This window comes from Giraffa tippelskirchi, chromosome X, assembly GCF_054371585.1.
Source record: "Giraffa tippelskirchi isolate mGirTip1 chromosome X, T2T-mGirTip1v1.2.pri, whole genome shotgun sequence".
In the NCBI taxonomy this organism is placed as follows: Eukaryota; Metazoa; Chordata; class Mammalia; order Artiodactyla; family Giraffidae; genus Giraffa; species Giraffa tippelskirchi.
In genome coordinates, this window is record NC_137289.1 from 40,819,001 (window position 1) to 40,834,838 (window position 15,838).

Genomic DNA, 15,838 nt, shown 5'->3' on the forward strand with positions numbered 1-15,838 from the left:
AGGCCAAGGTGATGACAGAGGATGAGTAGGTTGATGGCACCAACGAGTCGATGTACAGGAGTTTGAGCCAGCTCCGGGAGTTGTTGATAGACAGGGAAGCCAACAGAGAGTGTAGGCAACTTCCCTAAGATCAAAGACCTCAGACGTGGAAGCACAGAGAGGTCAGACAACTTGTTCAAGATCACACAGCTCTTAATGTTAAGACCAGAGAAGTCAGGCCGGGTGCTGAGATCACATGGGTCAGAAGTGGAAGCACAGGGAGGTCAGCCAACTTGCCTAAGATCACACAGCTCATATGAAGAAGCACAGAGAGGTCAGGCAACGTGCCTAAAATCACAGAGCTTCAATGCGGAACAACAGTGAAGTTGGGCAACTTACCTAGGGTCACATAGCTCATAAGGACATAAGCACATAAGCACAGAGAGGTCTGACAACTTGACAAAGAACACAGCTCAGAAGTGGAAACACAGAGAGATCAGACAACTTACCTAAGTTCACACAGTTCAGAAGTGGAAGGAGAGAGGTTAGCAATCTTGCCTAACATCACACAGCTCACATGCAGAAGCACAGAGAGTTTTGGCAACTTATCTAAGCTCACACGGCTGAAATATGAAAGAACAGCACATACAGGCATCTTGCCTAGGATCATAGAGCTCAGAAGTGAAAGCAGAGAACGGTCAGGCAACCTGCCTAAGATCACACGGCTGAGATACGGAAGCACGGATAGGTTAGGCTACTTGCCTCCGATGGGATGGGTGCAATCTCAAAAATGAGAAAAAGATCTCTGTTCGTTTCCAAAGGAAACCATTCAATATCACAGTACTCCAAGTCTATGCCCCAACGATAATGCCGAAGAAGCTGACGTTGAATGGTTCTTTGGTGGGCTACAAGACCTTCTAGATCTAAAACCAAAAAAGATGTCCTGTTCATCATAGGGGACTGGAATGCAAAAGCACGAAGTCAAGAGATACCTGTCATAACAGGCAAGTTTGGCCTTGGAGTAAAAAATGAAAAGCAGGGCAAAGGCTAACAGAGTTTTGCCAAGAGAACGCACTGGTCATAGCAAACAACCTCTTCCAACAACACCAGAAACAACACTACACATGGACCTCACCAGATGGCCAATACCAAAATCAGATCGATTATGTTCCTTGCAGATGAAGATGGAGAAGCTGGATACAGTCAGCAAAAAGAAGACTGAGAGCTGACTCTGGCTCAGATCATCAACTCCTGATTGCCAAATTCAGACGTAAGCTGAAGAAAGTAGGGAAAACCATGAGATGGTTCAGGTATGCCCTACATCAAATCCCTTAGGATTTTATAGTGGAAGTGACAGATAAATTCAAGGCATTAAATCTGATAGAGAGAGTGTCTGAAGGACTATGGACGGAGGTTCGTCATAGTGCACAGGAAGCCGTGATCAAAACCATCCCCAAGAGAAAGAAATGCAAAAAGGCAAAATGGTTGTCTGAGGAGGCCTTACCAATAACTGGGCAAATAATAGAAATGAAAGGCAAAGGAGAAAAGGAAAGATATAGCCATCTGAATGCAGACTTCCAAAGAAGAGCAAAGAGTTTAAGCCTCCTCAGTGATGAAGGAAAAGAAATAGAGGAAAAGAGTAGAATGGGAAAGACTAGAGATCTCTTGAAGAAAATTAGAGATACCAAGGGAATATTCCATGCAAAGATAGGCACAATAAAGTACATAAATGGAGTGGACCTAAGAGAAGCAGAAGATATTAAGAAGAGGTGGCGAGAATACACAGATCTATACAGAAAAGATCTTAATGACACAGATAAGTCCAATGGTGTGATCACATCTCATACTACACACCTCTTTTCCCTGTTCTTGTGGATCTTAGCGTTTCACCCTATTTGGGTTCTGACTCCCCATACTAGGCTACTTTGTCTTCATGGATATCCTCTTCATCCCTACCATCTCATCTGGCCCACTATAGTACCACGTCCCCTATCATGGATGCCTGTCTTGATAGACCTCACCAAATTGCTTTATGAATAGTTGCTTTATACTTTGGGGTATAATCCCAAAGGATGACTTACTTAATTTATTCCGTTGCTCATCCTGTTCTAGTTTTGGCCATTGGAAGCTCATTCCTGTCTACTTTGACATAACCCCATTACTGTGGGGCTTTTTTTTTTTTCACTTCCGTTTTGATACCATAAGATGCCCCAGACTCCTCTTCTATATTTCTTCTCTGAGCCCTATAATCAGCAATTTCTCCTAGAAGCCTGGTTCCTTTCCTTGGGGAAAGTATTGGGAACCAAAATGTGTGCTTATTTCTACATCGTTGTTTCTTTCAGGTATGGGGAGTATCATTCCTCTTAGACTCTTTCAGCTCACAGAACAAAGAAATGTATGTATGTATACTCATGTGCCATCTATTTAACAGTTTAATTCATGTACGCATGTGCAACCATATCAAGATTGTTAACCTGTATCACTACTAGAAAGAACACGATCAACTAGATTACAGTGCTTTTATCTTTTGCTTTCAGTCTTTCAAACTCTGTTCATTTCCAAAGTTACTTAAGTCAGGGAATCTGATTGAGGTTGTTTTAAATATTTGCAATATAATTGGATAGTTTAGACAGATTCTGTATTCCATTCTTGAGGTCAAAATTTGTTTAATATGCATACATTGATTCACTCTATGTGCTGTAAGATTCTGAGGGTTTTGGGAAATATGCAGTGTCATCTATTTACCATAACATCATACAGAATAGTTTCACTGCCCTAAAACATCCTCTCTGCCAGGAGAAGAAAATGGCATCCCACTCCAGTATTCTTGCCTGGGAAATCCCAGGGACAGAGGAGCCCGCTGGGCTACAGTCCATGGGGTCCCAAGGAGTCACTCACGACTTAGAACAGTGAAGGCCACACAAAACACCTCAGCGGCTCCTAGTTTGCGGTCTCTCCTTTACTATCTTTCTTTCCCACTTGGCCCTCTGTTCCACAGGGCCACGTGCCCATGGGTCTGCTCTGCTCACCCAGTGTCTGGATTTAACAAATGGAAAAATAAAAATGAAAGATAGACCCACCCTCCCAGTAGAGCACCAGGTTCAGAAAGAATACACTGGCAAGGAGATGGCATTCTGTCACCCCCCAACCCTTTTGCAACTACCCGCTGGAAATTTCACCATCTTCCTTTAAGCCCTACTACCAGTTGACCTCTGCAAGCCTCCTTATCCTCTGCCCTGAAGTCATCACAATGGCCTCATGGGTTCTGGATGGGGCAGGGCCTCTAAAACGTCACCAAGGGCCCAGCCCTGGCTGGACCTCAGTCTCCAGGTGCCAGGGCAGACCAGCGCACCAGGAGCCATTTCCTCTCGGCTCACCATGTGGTCTCTCAAATCGTTCCTGTGCTTTTCCATGGGTGTTACCTGTGTCTACGCCTTAAAGTTTACTTCTCTGAGAGAGAAAGCTGAAGAACCCCAGGGGAAGCTGCTCTGTGGAGGGCACTTTTTAATTCGGCAGAATCTACAAGAGCATGTCCGAGACTTGCTTGAGATCACGTTGCTTTGGCTTTTCTTCATTGTGCTGATGTACGTGACAGTGAAGTTGGCAGGAGAGAGTGGCGAGAGTAAAGTGCAGCCTCCTCCTGCAGCCCATTAGGACCGTTCATTTGGCTCTCTCAGAAGGAAAAAGGAAAAGTCTTCCTCTGAAGAAGACTACCTTTTCCATACCTTAACCCTGCTCGAGATGGACCTCGTGAAATTTGTGTCCAGTGTGTGGAATCTGAAATTCGCCACGTCAACTGGTGGTAACCACCCCCCCCCCCACAATGTCGAAGTTCCTGCAGACCTATGAGCTCTGGGGCAACGAAGAATCCAACTGACTGGATTTGTGAGTCAAAGTAGGAGAGGCATTGTTAAACGTTGACATACATTATCCAAACTAATAAAACTATTCTGAAGCAAAACAAAAAAGTCTCTGATATTTTTCATTCACTCTTTAGTTTTACCTTTTCCAGAATGTCATATAATAGGCAGCATGCAGTGTGTGATCTTTTCCAGGCTAGCTTATTTTACTTTATAACATTCATTCAGGTTTCATCCATTTCTTTTTGTGATTTGATAGCTCACTTTGTTTTATTCTTCAATAATATTTTCTTATGTTGATGTACTACAGTAGTTTATCAAGTCGTCTATTAAAGCACACTTTGGTTGCTTCCAATTTGTGTTTGTGTGTGTGTGTGTGTGTGAGAGAGAGAGACAGGGAGAGAGATAGCATGAATTAAGCTGTTATAAAATTCATGTGCATGTTTTTGTGTGGGCAGTGGCTATCAAATCGTTTGCTGAACTATCTAGGAGCACAATGGTTAGATCATGCGGTCTGACAATGTTTAGCTCTGTAAGAAATTGCTTCCAAATGGCATTCCCACTAACAACGAATGAGAGTTCCTGTTGTCCCTCATCTTTGCCGGCAAATGGTTTGTCAGATTTTTGTATCTGACCATTCCAATAAGTCTGTCGTTGTATCTCAGTGTTCTAGTTTCACCAGTCTACTCTAAAAAGTTATCTTATTTCCATATTTCCATTGTGTTTTATTACCATAAATTCTTCGGGTGTTTTTTCTTTAACCTGAGGTTTAATCTCACTCCTGACATCGCCTACATTTGGGGCCTCCCTGGTAGCTCAGACGGTAAAGCATCTGCCTGTAATGCGAGAGATCTGGGTTCGATCCCTGGGTTGGGAAGATCCCCTGGAGAAGGGAATGGCAGCCCACTCCAGTAGTCTTGCCTGGAAAATTCCATGGATGGAGGAGCCTGGTAGGTTACAGTCCATGGGATCACAAAGAGTCAGACACGACTGACCAACTTCACTGGTTTTCTGAGGTTTAAATAGATCTTCTGCTCAGCAAAACTTCTGCTTCTGTTTATGCCATCAGTGATTACTTTCCTTCATTAGTCCTCTAATAACTTTTTCATGAAGGACCCGTAAGTTGAAATCATGCATATTAGAAAAAAATATTTTTAATCGAACAACACTGAGCACATTTTCTTTTCCTGAGTATTGCTTTGTCCACTATTCTTCAGCGTTTCCACACAAAACTTGAAGTTCAGGATGAACTTCTCCCCTTTTTCTTTGGTTTGTTTTGATTCTCTTCTATCCTTTCGAGATGTTAACCAAATCGGTATGCGTACCAGTTGCAGTTGCAGTTTTACATTTATCATGAAGTTTCACTACAAGCATATGTGTATTTTATATGAGTCTTCACTGTATTATGTGTGTTCTTCATAGTGTTTGAAAAACTATTGCTCATTATTCCAGTTTTTAACAGTCTGTGCCTCTTCTCCATTGAGATTCAAACGAACCCATTGATATAATCTTTGAAAGAGAGAACAGCCATAAAATATGTTGGTATAGTTATTGAAGAAAATAGACTTCAAAAAGAACAGTAACTAAACTGTTTGCTATTGAATAGCCGAATTAATTTTCTCTCAGTGTATTTTGTATTTATGAAAGTCCAAATGTTCTTGCATGTAGTCTATACAGAGAAGATAAATTAGAAAGCACCTCAATAGAACATAGATTTACAGAAAATCTAATGTTCAGTTTTAACTAGCTCAACTTAGAGCTTTGTTATAGTTCAGTTATCCACAGCCTTGGTTTCGTGTCAGCAAATAGAATGTGCTAGTTCTCTTTGGGGGGAAGATATTTTAATCAACCTTTTCATATGCTTTTGATTTTCAAGAGAAGAGAAATCTAAAGACACATGTTTTCATATGTCTGGTACTGTGCCTGATGAATATTTTTCTATTTAATATGTTATCATGAGTCAAATGTACGTTTTGCTTACTTTCAATACTGATTTAAAGTTGGACTGGCATTACTGACTCAATGGGCATATCTTTCAACAGGCTCCAGGAGATGGAGAAGGACAGGAAAGCCTGGCGTGCATGGGTCGCAAAAAATTAGACACGACTGAGTGACTGAAATGATCCTATTAAAGCACAGTCATTACAAAGGTTACAAAGTAACATGTATTCCTCAAAGAAGACCTGATGACAACATTTGTCACCGTTCTTTTGTCCTAAATTCACCTGGTAATTTGTTGTAGCCATCAGTGTTTGGAAGAATGATCAATTGCACATAATTTAATGACTGAATGTGGTTTGGGAGTGAGGTATTCTCTCAGATAGTTACCCTCTTCAGAAATAGGACTTTAGGTGCTACTGTTAATGAATACCAACGTACCCAGTATAGTTAGGCCAAGCAATATCAGAACATTGGAGCTTAAAGCAGAGAGAGTTTTATTGCAGGGCCATGAAAGGATGGCATATGGCTTTAAAAATCCTGAACTCCCCAAGGGTTTTCAGCCAAATACACTTCTGGGAGAGGTGAGGGAGGGGTGTGATTAACCGTTGCAAACGTATCCCTGTCAGATCCTCTGCTAGTGAAATAAGGTCACGGTGAGGTAACAGTGTTCATGTAAGCCTCTATCGAAACAAATATGATTCCCTATGCTGAAAGAAAAGCTTCCAAGCGTGACTTTCACACTCCAAGGTCCTGTTTAGGAGTGGGGGGGGGGCCCTGGGCATGCTGGTTATCCTGACTGGGAGCATTCATCCAGCACCCAGTCTTGATCCTCCCACAGGAAGCCAGTCCCAGCTGAAGAGGCAGCTCTCAGTTCTCTGTGCCCTCCTCTTACCAAGGTCCCCATACTTTGCCCAGCCATCTTCAATGAGGGAGCCAGGTGTCCAGCATGCAGCTGACCCTCAGTCTCCTCAGCGGGCAGGGGCTGGGTTCGGTAGACTGACTCATGCAGAAGCCACAACCGTTCAGTCATGGAGGTGGGGATGGGAGCGCTTGGCTATTGCTCTGAACCTGGAGCCAGGCCAGTGAGTGGCTCTAGCAAGCGGCTCTGGGCCACTGCAAGACACAGCCTTTAGCCTGTCCCCAGGTGCCCTGGCTTGCTACCCAGCACGAGGCCAGAGGACCTGGAGGGCCCTGGGCAAAGCCTGCAATATATCTTTAACTAAACTCTTCTGAGAGGCTGACTCTGGTGGAGCTGGATTTCGAACTTCACTAATGGACATGAGCTAAGTGTGCAGCTCCATATTCCTCCTGCCCTCTTACAGCATCTTCTTTGGTGAGATTATTCAACGTATGACTAAAGTTGGTATCTTGGGCCATCATGGTCCATTTCCACTAGCCCTTGATAACCACATTCAACTCTCTGTTTCTATAACTCAGGTATTTTAACTAACAATATCATGTGATGATCAAGTTTTTGTCTTCCTCTAACTGAAATATTTTACTTAGCGGAATGCCCCTAAAGACATATACATTGCAAATGGGGGAACCATTTATTTATTCACTGCTGGAGGTCTAGTTGCATTGTAATATTTTTAAATCAATTTTTATTTGAGTATAGTTACTTTACTTTGGTGTATTAGTTTCTCCTGCACATCAGTGTGAATCAATTATATGCTAACATAGATCCCTTCGTGTTGGATTGTCTTCCCATTTGTGTCTCCAGAGCACTGACTAGAGTTCCTTGTGCTTTTCTTTCTGATTTTGTTAGTAAGTTAAGTTGATTTCTTTATTTTAACTGGAGGATGATTACTATACAAACATTGTGACGGTTTTTGCCATACATCAACCTTAGTGAGCCATAGGTACACATGTGTCCAACACATCCTTAAGCCCACCCCACATCCCTCCCCACATTATTCCTCTGGGTTCTTCCAGATCACTGGCTTTGGATGCCCCGCTTCATACATATGTACACCTGAAGGATGATTTTCCTGCATGAAATATGTACTTTTCTATGTTTCACAGATGAAAATATGGGTGCAGAGTTTTCTACATGAAATACGAAATCTGCATTTCCCTTTTGAAAATCTAGTTGTATATTTTTGGTCGTGATACATGGCTTATGGAATGTTACGCATCTGGATGTCTGTGCACACTTTTTCCTACATGAATATGGAATTGTGTATATCTTACATAGGAAAACTTGAGCATACATTTTCCTGCTTGAAATACGGAATTTTATATATTTTCTATATGAAAATCTCTATTAACATCTTCTGACATGAAGTATGTTGTCCATAGCTCAAATATGAAAGCACGATGCAAATTTTCACTCATGAAATAGAAACTTTGTACATTTCAAAAATGAAAATCGAGGTACAGATTATCTTACCTGAAATTTGGTATATTTTATACTTCACGCAAAGACATTTGGATGCAGGTTTCCTTGGTCTACATATGCAATACTCTATTATTTCACATACGAATATACGAGTGCTGTTAGATTTTCAGTTCAGTTCAGTCATTCAGTCGTGTCCCACTCTTTGGACATCAGGGATCAGTGAAAGGCGGCGTCCAGTCCTAGAGAGGAAACACGCTACGGAGCCATAAGAGGCGGCGACCTGGCCTGGAGAGGAAAGACTGGAGTCGTGAGAGGTGCTGTCACATCCTAGATAGGAAAGACGTCTGGGATCAGTGAGAGGTGGCGTCACGTCCTAGAGAGGACGACGTCCAGTCCTAGAGAGGACAGACGTCTGGGATCAGTGAGAGGTGGCGTCCGGTCCTAGAGAGGACGACCTCAGGGATCAGTGAGAGGCGGCATCAGGGCCTAGAAAGGAAAGATATCACGGAGCTGTGAGATGCGGCGTCACGTTTTAGAGAGGAACGACGTCAGGGATCACTGAGAGGCGGCATCACTTCCTAGAGAGGAAAGACGTCAGGAATCAGTGAGAGGCGGCATCCGGTCCTAGGGAGGAAACACGCTACGGAGCCATAAGAGGCGGTGTCCCGTCCTGGAGAGCAAAGACTGGAGCAGTGAGAGGCGGTGTCACATCCTAGAGAGGACGACGTCAGGGATCAGTGAGAGGCGGCGTCCCGTCCTAGAGAGGACGACCTCAGGGATCAGTGAGAGGGGGCGTCATGTCCTAGAGAGGAATACGTCAGGGATCAGTGAGAGGCGGCGTCCCGTCCTAGAGAGGACGACCTCAGGGATCAGTGAGAGGGGGCGTCATGTCCTAGAGAGGAATACGTCAGGGATCAGTGAGATGCGGCGTTCGGTCCTAGAGAGGAAAGACATCTGGGATCAGTGATAGGCGGCGTCCGGTCCTAGAGAGGACGACCTCCTGGATCAGTGAGAGGCGGCGTCATGTCCTAGAGAGGAAAGATAGCACGGAGATGTGAGAGGCGGTGTCACGTTCTAGAGAGGAACGATGTCAGGGATCAGTGAGAGGTGGCCTCAGGTCCTAGAGAGGAATACCTCAGGGATCAGTGAGAGGCGGCGTCAGGTCCTAGAGAGGAAGACGTGAGGGACCACTGAGAGGCGGCATCATGTCCTAGAGAGGAAAGATTTCATGGAGCTCTGAGAGGCGGAGTCCGGTCCTAGAGAGGACGACCTCTGGGATCAGTGAGAGGCGGCGTCAGGTCCTAGAGAGGAAAGATAACACGGAGATGTGAGAGGCGGTGTCACGTTCTAGAAAGGAACGATGTCAGGGATCAGTGAGAGGCGGCCTCAAGTCCTAGAGAGGAAGACCTCAAGGACCAGTGAGAGGCGGCGACAGGTCCTAGACAGGAGAGACGTCACGGAAAGACGTCACAGAGCCGTCAGAGGCGGTGTCCAATACTGGAGAGGAAAGACGTCAGGGATCAGTGAGAAGCGGCACGACTTCCTAGAGAGGAAAGACGTCAGGAATCAGTGAGAGGCGGTGTCCGGTCCTAGGGAGGAAATACGCTACGGAGCCATAAGAGGCGGCGACCCGGCCTGGAGAGGAAAGACTGGAGTCGTGAGAGGTGCTGTCACATCCTAGATAGGAAAGACGTCTGGGATCAATGAGAGGTGGCGTCACGTCCTAGAGAGGACGATGTCAGGGATCAGTGAGAGGCGGCGTCCAGTCCTAGAGAGGAAAGACGTCTGGGATCAGTGAGAGGCAGCGTCCCGTCCTAGAGAGGACGACCTCAGGGATCAGTGAGAAGCGGCGTCATGTCCTAGAGAGGAATACGTCAGGGATGAGTAAGAGGCGGCCTCAGGTCCTAGAGAGCAATACGACAGCGATCAGTGAGAGGCGGCCCCACGTCCTAGAGAGGAAGACGTCAGGGACCAGTGAGAGGTGGCGTCAGGTCCTAGAGACGACGACCTCAGGTATCAGTGAGAGGCGGCGTCAGGTCCTAGAGAGGAAAGATATCACGGAGCTGTGAGAGGCGGCGTCCGGTCCTAGAGAGGAAAGATATCACGGATATGTCAGAGGCGGTGTCACGTTTTAGAGAGGATCGACGTCAGGGATCATTGAAAGGTGGGCACGGGTACTAGAGAGGAAAAGCATCACGGAGCCGTGAGAGCCAGTGTCACATCCTAGAGAGGACGACGTCAGGGATCAGTGAGAGGAGGCGTCCGTTCCTAGAGAGGACGACCTCAGGGATCAGTGAGAGGCGGCGTCCAGTCCTAGAGAGGAAAGACGTCTGTGATCAGTTAGAGGCGGCGTCCTGTCCTAGAGAGGACAACGTCAGGGATCAGTGAGAGGCGGCGTCCAGTCCTAGAGAGGAGAGACGTCTGGGATCAGTGAGAGGCGGCGTCCGGTCCTAGAGAGGATGACGTCACGGATCAGTGAGAGGTGGCGTCCAGTCCTAGAGAGGAAAGACGTCTGGGATAAGTGAGAGGCGGCGTCCAGTCCTAGAGAGGAAAGACGTCTGGGATCAGTGAGAGGGGGCGTCCGCTCCTAGAGAGGAAAGACGTGTGGGATCAGTGAGAGGCGGCGTCCAGTCCTAGAGAGGATGACGTCACGGATCAGTGAGAGGCGGCGTCCAGTCCTAGAGAGGAAAGACGTCTGGGATCAGTGAGAGGCGGCGTCCAGTCCTAGAGAGGAAAGACGTCTGGGATCAGTGAGAGGCGGCGTCCAGTCCTAGAGAGGAAAGACGTCTGGGATCAGTGAGAGGCGGCGTCCAATCCTAGAGAGGACGACGTCAGGGATCAGTGAGAGGCAACGTCACTTCCTAGAGAGGAAGACCGGAGGGATAAGTGAGAGGCTGCGTCACAGCCTAGAGAGGAAGACGTTAGGGATGACTGACAGGCTGCAACAGGTCCTAGAGACAAAAGATATCACGGAAAGTCGTCAAGGAGCCATGAGAGGCAGTGTCCGGTCCTAGAGGGGACGACCTCAGATCAGTAAGAGGCAGCGACAGGTCCTAGAGAGGAAAGACGTCACGGATCAGTGAGAGGCGGCGACAGGTCCTAGAGAGGAAAGACGTCTGGGATCAGTGAGAGGCGGCGTCCGCTCCTAGAGAGGATGACGTCACGGATCAGTGAGAGGCGGCGTCCAGTCCTAGAGAGGAAAGACGTCTGGGATCAGTGAGAGGCGGCGTCTGGTCCTAGAGAGGAAAGACGTCTGGGATCAGTGAGAAGCGGCATCATGTCCTAGAGAGGAATACGTCAGGGATGAGTAAGAGGCGGCGTCAGGTCCTAGAGAGGAAGACGTGAGGGACCAGTGAGAGGCGGCATCATGTCCTAGAGAGGAAAGATATCATGGAGCTCTGAGAGGCGGAGTCCGGTCCTAGAGAGGACGACCTCTGGGATCAGTGAGAGGCGGCGTCAGGTCCTACAGAGGACAACGTCAGGGATCAGTGAGAGGCGGCGTCCAGTCCTAGAGAGGAAAGACGTCTGGGATCAGTGAGAGGCGGCGTCCAGTCCTAGAGAGGAATGAGGTCTCTGATCAGTTAGAGGCGGCGTCCTGTCCTAGAGAGGACAACGTCAGGGATCAGTGAGAGGCGGCGTCCAGTCCTAGAGAGGAAAGACGTCTGGGATCAGTGAGAGGTGGCGTCCGTTCCTAGAGAGGAAAGACGCCACGAAGCCGTCAGAGGTGGTGTCAAGGTCCTAGAAAGGGTTAGGGTTAGGGGTTAGGGGTTGGGTTAGGGTTTGCTGTTAGGGTTAGGGTTCAGTACCCACCTTGAGGCCAGGGTGCAGGCTCACGGCGTCCTCTCCCCTCAGCGGGGCAAGAGGCTAGTGTGCCAGTCTCAGCCACCTGCCCTGAAGACCAAGGAGCAGTCCAAGCACGAGCTGATGGACAAGGACAAGGAGGAGCAGCTGTTTCTCTTCACATAGCTCGCGGGGCTCCTTCTGGCTGAACAGAATCATAGACGGAGGCATGGGGAGCAGAGGCGGAGCCTGCACGCCAGCACTGGACCCCCGCCCTCGCCCCTCGTCCCCCATGCTTTGCCTTCAGACTCACCTTAAATAAAAGCTGTGTTGCTCAGGTACCTCCAGGCCTGTCTCGGGAGGCAGGCACGGTAACAAAATGTCAGTCTCCCCTCATTTGTCACTTAAACCAGCAAATGATAAGGGGTAGAGGAAGAGATGGTTGGATGGCCTCACCGACTGAATGGACGTGAGTTTTTAGCAAACTCCGAGAGATAGTGAAGGGACAGGGAAGGCTGGTGTGCTGCAGTCCATGGGGTCGCAGAGAGTCAGACATGACTCAGTGACTGAACAACAATGATAAGGGATGAGCCCATTTGGATGTCCTGTCAGTCAGCTGCTGAGACAGACGTCCTGCGGTGACTGGGGTGGGATCAATTGCAGTTCTGCACAAGGTGAGGTGGGAGGTCAACTGCATGTTAACCTGAGGTGACAGGTAAAAACTCCAGTGTAAACCGAAGTGATGTGTGTGATCCACCCTGGGATCTTCTTCAGCTCCACCCAACACTGATGCGTTGTAGGATGACTCCTAGCTGCCAAGGAGCTCAAGTGTGGGAACAAGCACTGTTACACTTGAGGTGAGATGTAGGCTCAGACTCAGGCTCTCTGAGACGTAATTGTGAAGTTCATCCATTTTTCTACCTGAGGGATGTAGAGGATCATCTCTAGGTGGAACTGAGTGGAGGTGTGGGGTCAGCTCAACACAGAGGGTGAGGTGTGGCCTCAGCCCCGAAATCCAGGGAGGTGAGGTGTGGGTCACTGCCAGCTCCACCAAGGGTTTAGGTGTGGGTCAGCCCCCAACTCCTCCATGGGGTGAGGTGAGGGGTCAGCCCCCAACTACACATGGGGTGTTGTTTGAGGTCAGCCCCAGCTGCACCATGGGGTTTGGAGTGGCTTCACCCCCAGCTCCACTTGGGGTGAGAAGTGGGTTCAGCCCCAGCTCCACAGTGGGGCGAGATGTGGGATCAGCCCCAGGTCCACCTTGAGGTGAGATGTGGGGTCAGATCCAACTCCACCTGGGGTGAGTTGTGGGTCAGTGCTTGCTCCACAGTAGGGTGAGGTATGTCGTCAGCCCTAACACGTGTGGGATGAGGGGTGGGGTCAGGCCCATTTCCATTGTGGTGTGAGCTGTGGGATCAGCCCCAACTCCACGTGGGGTGAGGTATGGGTTCAGCCCCAGCTCCACCATGGGGTGAGGTGTGGCGTCAGCCCAACTGTTCTGTGGGGTGAAGTCTGGGGTCAGCCCCTAACTCCACCATGGGGTGAGATTGAGGTCAGCTCCAGCTCCACGTGGGGTGAGGTGTCGGTTCACACAACCCCACGAGGGGTGAGGTGTGGGGTCAGCACCAACTTTATGTGTGGTGAGGTGTGGGGTCAGTCTCAACTCCACATGGGGTGAGTTGTGTGGTGAGCACCAGCTCCACCATGGGGTGAGTTGTGCCGTCAGCCCCTGCTCCACCATCTGGTGAGATGTGTGGTCAGCCAAAACGCCACCGTAGGGTGTGGTATGGAGTAAGATCCATCTCCACTGTGGGGTGAGGTGTGTGGTCAGCCCCAGGTCCACAGAGGGGTGAGGTCTGGGGTCTACCCCAAACTCCTCCATTGTGTGAGTTGTGGGGTGTGCCCCCAACTCCTCCGAGTGGTGAGGTGTGGTGTCAGCCCTAATTCCACCGTGGGATGAGGTGTTGGGTCAGCCCCAGGTCCACCATGGGGTGAGGTGTGTGGTCATCCACGACTCCACTGTAGGGTGTGGTGTGGGGTAAGGCCCATCTCTACCGTGGGGTGAGGTGTGGGGTCAGCCCTATCTCCACTGTGGAGTGAGTTGTGTGGTCAGCCCCAGCTCCACCGTGGGCTGAGGTCTGGGGTCTACTCACAAGTCCTCCGTGGGTTGAGGTGTGGGGTCAGTCCCCAACTCTTCCATGGGATGAGGTGTGTTGTCAGCCCCAAATCCACCGTGGGGTGATGTTTGGGTCAGCCCCACTGGGGGTGAGGTGTGGGGTCAGCACCAGCTCCACCATTGGGTGAGGTGTGGGGTCAGCTCCCAACCCCGCCACGTGGTGAGGTGTGGGGTCAGACCAACTCCTCTGTGGGGTGGGGTGTGTGCTCAGCCCCCAGCTCCACGTGGGGAGAGGAGTGGGATTAGCCAAAACTCCATGTGGGTTGAGCTGCGGAGTCAGCCCCATCTCCACCTGGGTTGAAATGTGGTATCAGACCCAGGTCCACCGTGGGCTGAGGTGTGGGATCAACCGCCAACTCCACGTGGGTTGTTGTGTGGGGTTAGTGCAACTCTACATGGGATGAGGTGTGGGATCACCGCAAGGTCCACCTTGAGGTGAGGTGTGGGGTCAGATCCAACTCCACTTGGGGTGAGTTGTGGGTTCAGCCAAAGCTCCACAGTTGGTTGAGGTATGTCGTCAGCCCTAACACACGTGGGATAAAGTGTGGGGTCAGGCCCATTTCCACCGTGGTGTGAGCTATGGGATCAGCCCCAACCCACAGCCAGCAATTCCATTTGGGGTGAGGTGTGGGGTCAGCCCCCAACCCAAAGTGGGGTGAGGTGTAAATCAGGCGGAAATCCACTTGGGGTCAGGTGAGGGGTCCACCCAACTCCACGTGCAGTGAGGTGTGGTGTCAGCCCCGAATGCACCATGGGATGAGATGTTGGGTCAGCCCCACTGGGGGTGAGGTGTGAGGTCAGCACCAGCTCCACCATGGGGTGAGGTGTGGGTTCAGTCCCCAACTCCTCCGTGGGGTGAGGTTTTGGATCAGTCCCAACTTCATCATGGGGTGAGGTGTGGGGACAGCCCCCAACTGCTCCATGGGGTGAGATGTGGGGTCATTTCCCAACCCCTCCATTGGTGAGGTGTGTATTCAGCTCCAACTCCATCATTGGGTGAGGTGTGGGTTCCTGCCTCATCTCCTCCGTGGGGTGAGGTATGGGATCAGCCCCAGGTCCACCATGGTGTGAGGTGTGGGGTAAGCCCTACTGTGGGCTAAGGTTGTGGGTAAGCCCCCACCGTGCGGTTAGGTGTGGTGTCAGCCACAATTCCACAATGGGGTGAGGTGTGGGGTCAGCCCATGCTCCACCATGGGGTGAGGTGTGGGGTCAGTCTGCAACTCTTCCGTGGGATGAGGTGTGGTGTCAGCCCCAAATCCACCGTGGGGTGAGGTGTTGGGTCAGCCCCACCAGGGGTGAGGTGTGGGGTCAGCCCCAGCTGCACCATGATATGAGGTGTTGGGTCAGCCCCAGGTCCACCGTCGGATGGTGTGTTGAATCAGCCCCAGATCCACTTGGCTTGAGGTGTGGGGTTGGGCCCAGCTCCACCGACAGGTGAGGTGTGAGGTGAGCCTCAGCTCATCCGTGGCGAGACGTGTGGTGTCAGCCCCAGCTCCTCCGTGTGGTGAGGTGTGGGGTTAGAACCAGCCGGCCCATGGGGTCAGGTGTCGGATCAGTACCAGCTCAACCGTTGGGTGAGGTGTGGTGTCAGCCCGAGCTCTACCGTGGGGTCAGGTGTGGGGTCAGCTCAAGCTCCACTGTGGGGTTAGTAGTGGGGTCAGCCCCAGCTCCACCACTGGGTGATGTGGGGTCAGCCCCAGCTCCCCCATGGGGTGAGGTGCGAGGTCAGCCCCAAATCCACCATGGGGTGAGGGGTCGTAA

The 15,838-nt window shown here is 49.7% G+C and overlaps 1 long non-coding RNA gene across 1 annotated transcript; it reads left to right on the forward strand.

Annotated features, from left to right (window-relative positions):
* Positions 1-9,625: 9,625 nt before the first annotated feature.
* LOC145537077 (uncharacterized) lies at positions 9,626-12,281 on the forward strand. Its single transcript, XR_014076166.1, has 2 exons — positions 9,626-10,431; positions 10,524-12,281. It is a non-coding gene; the product is annotated as an uncharacterized LOC145537077 (long non-coding RNA).
* The last annotated feature ends 3,557 nt before the right edge of the window (positions 12,282-15,838 follow it).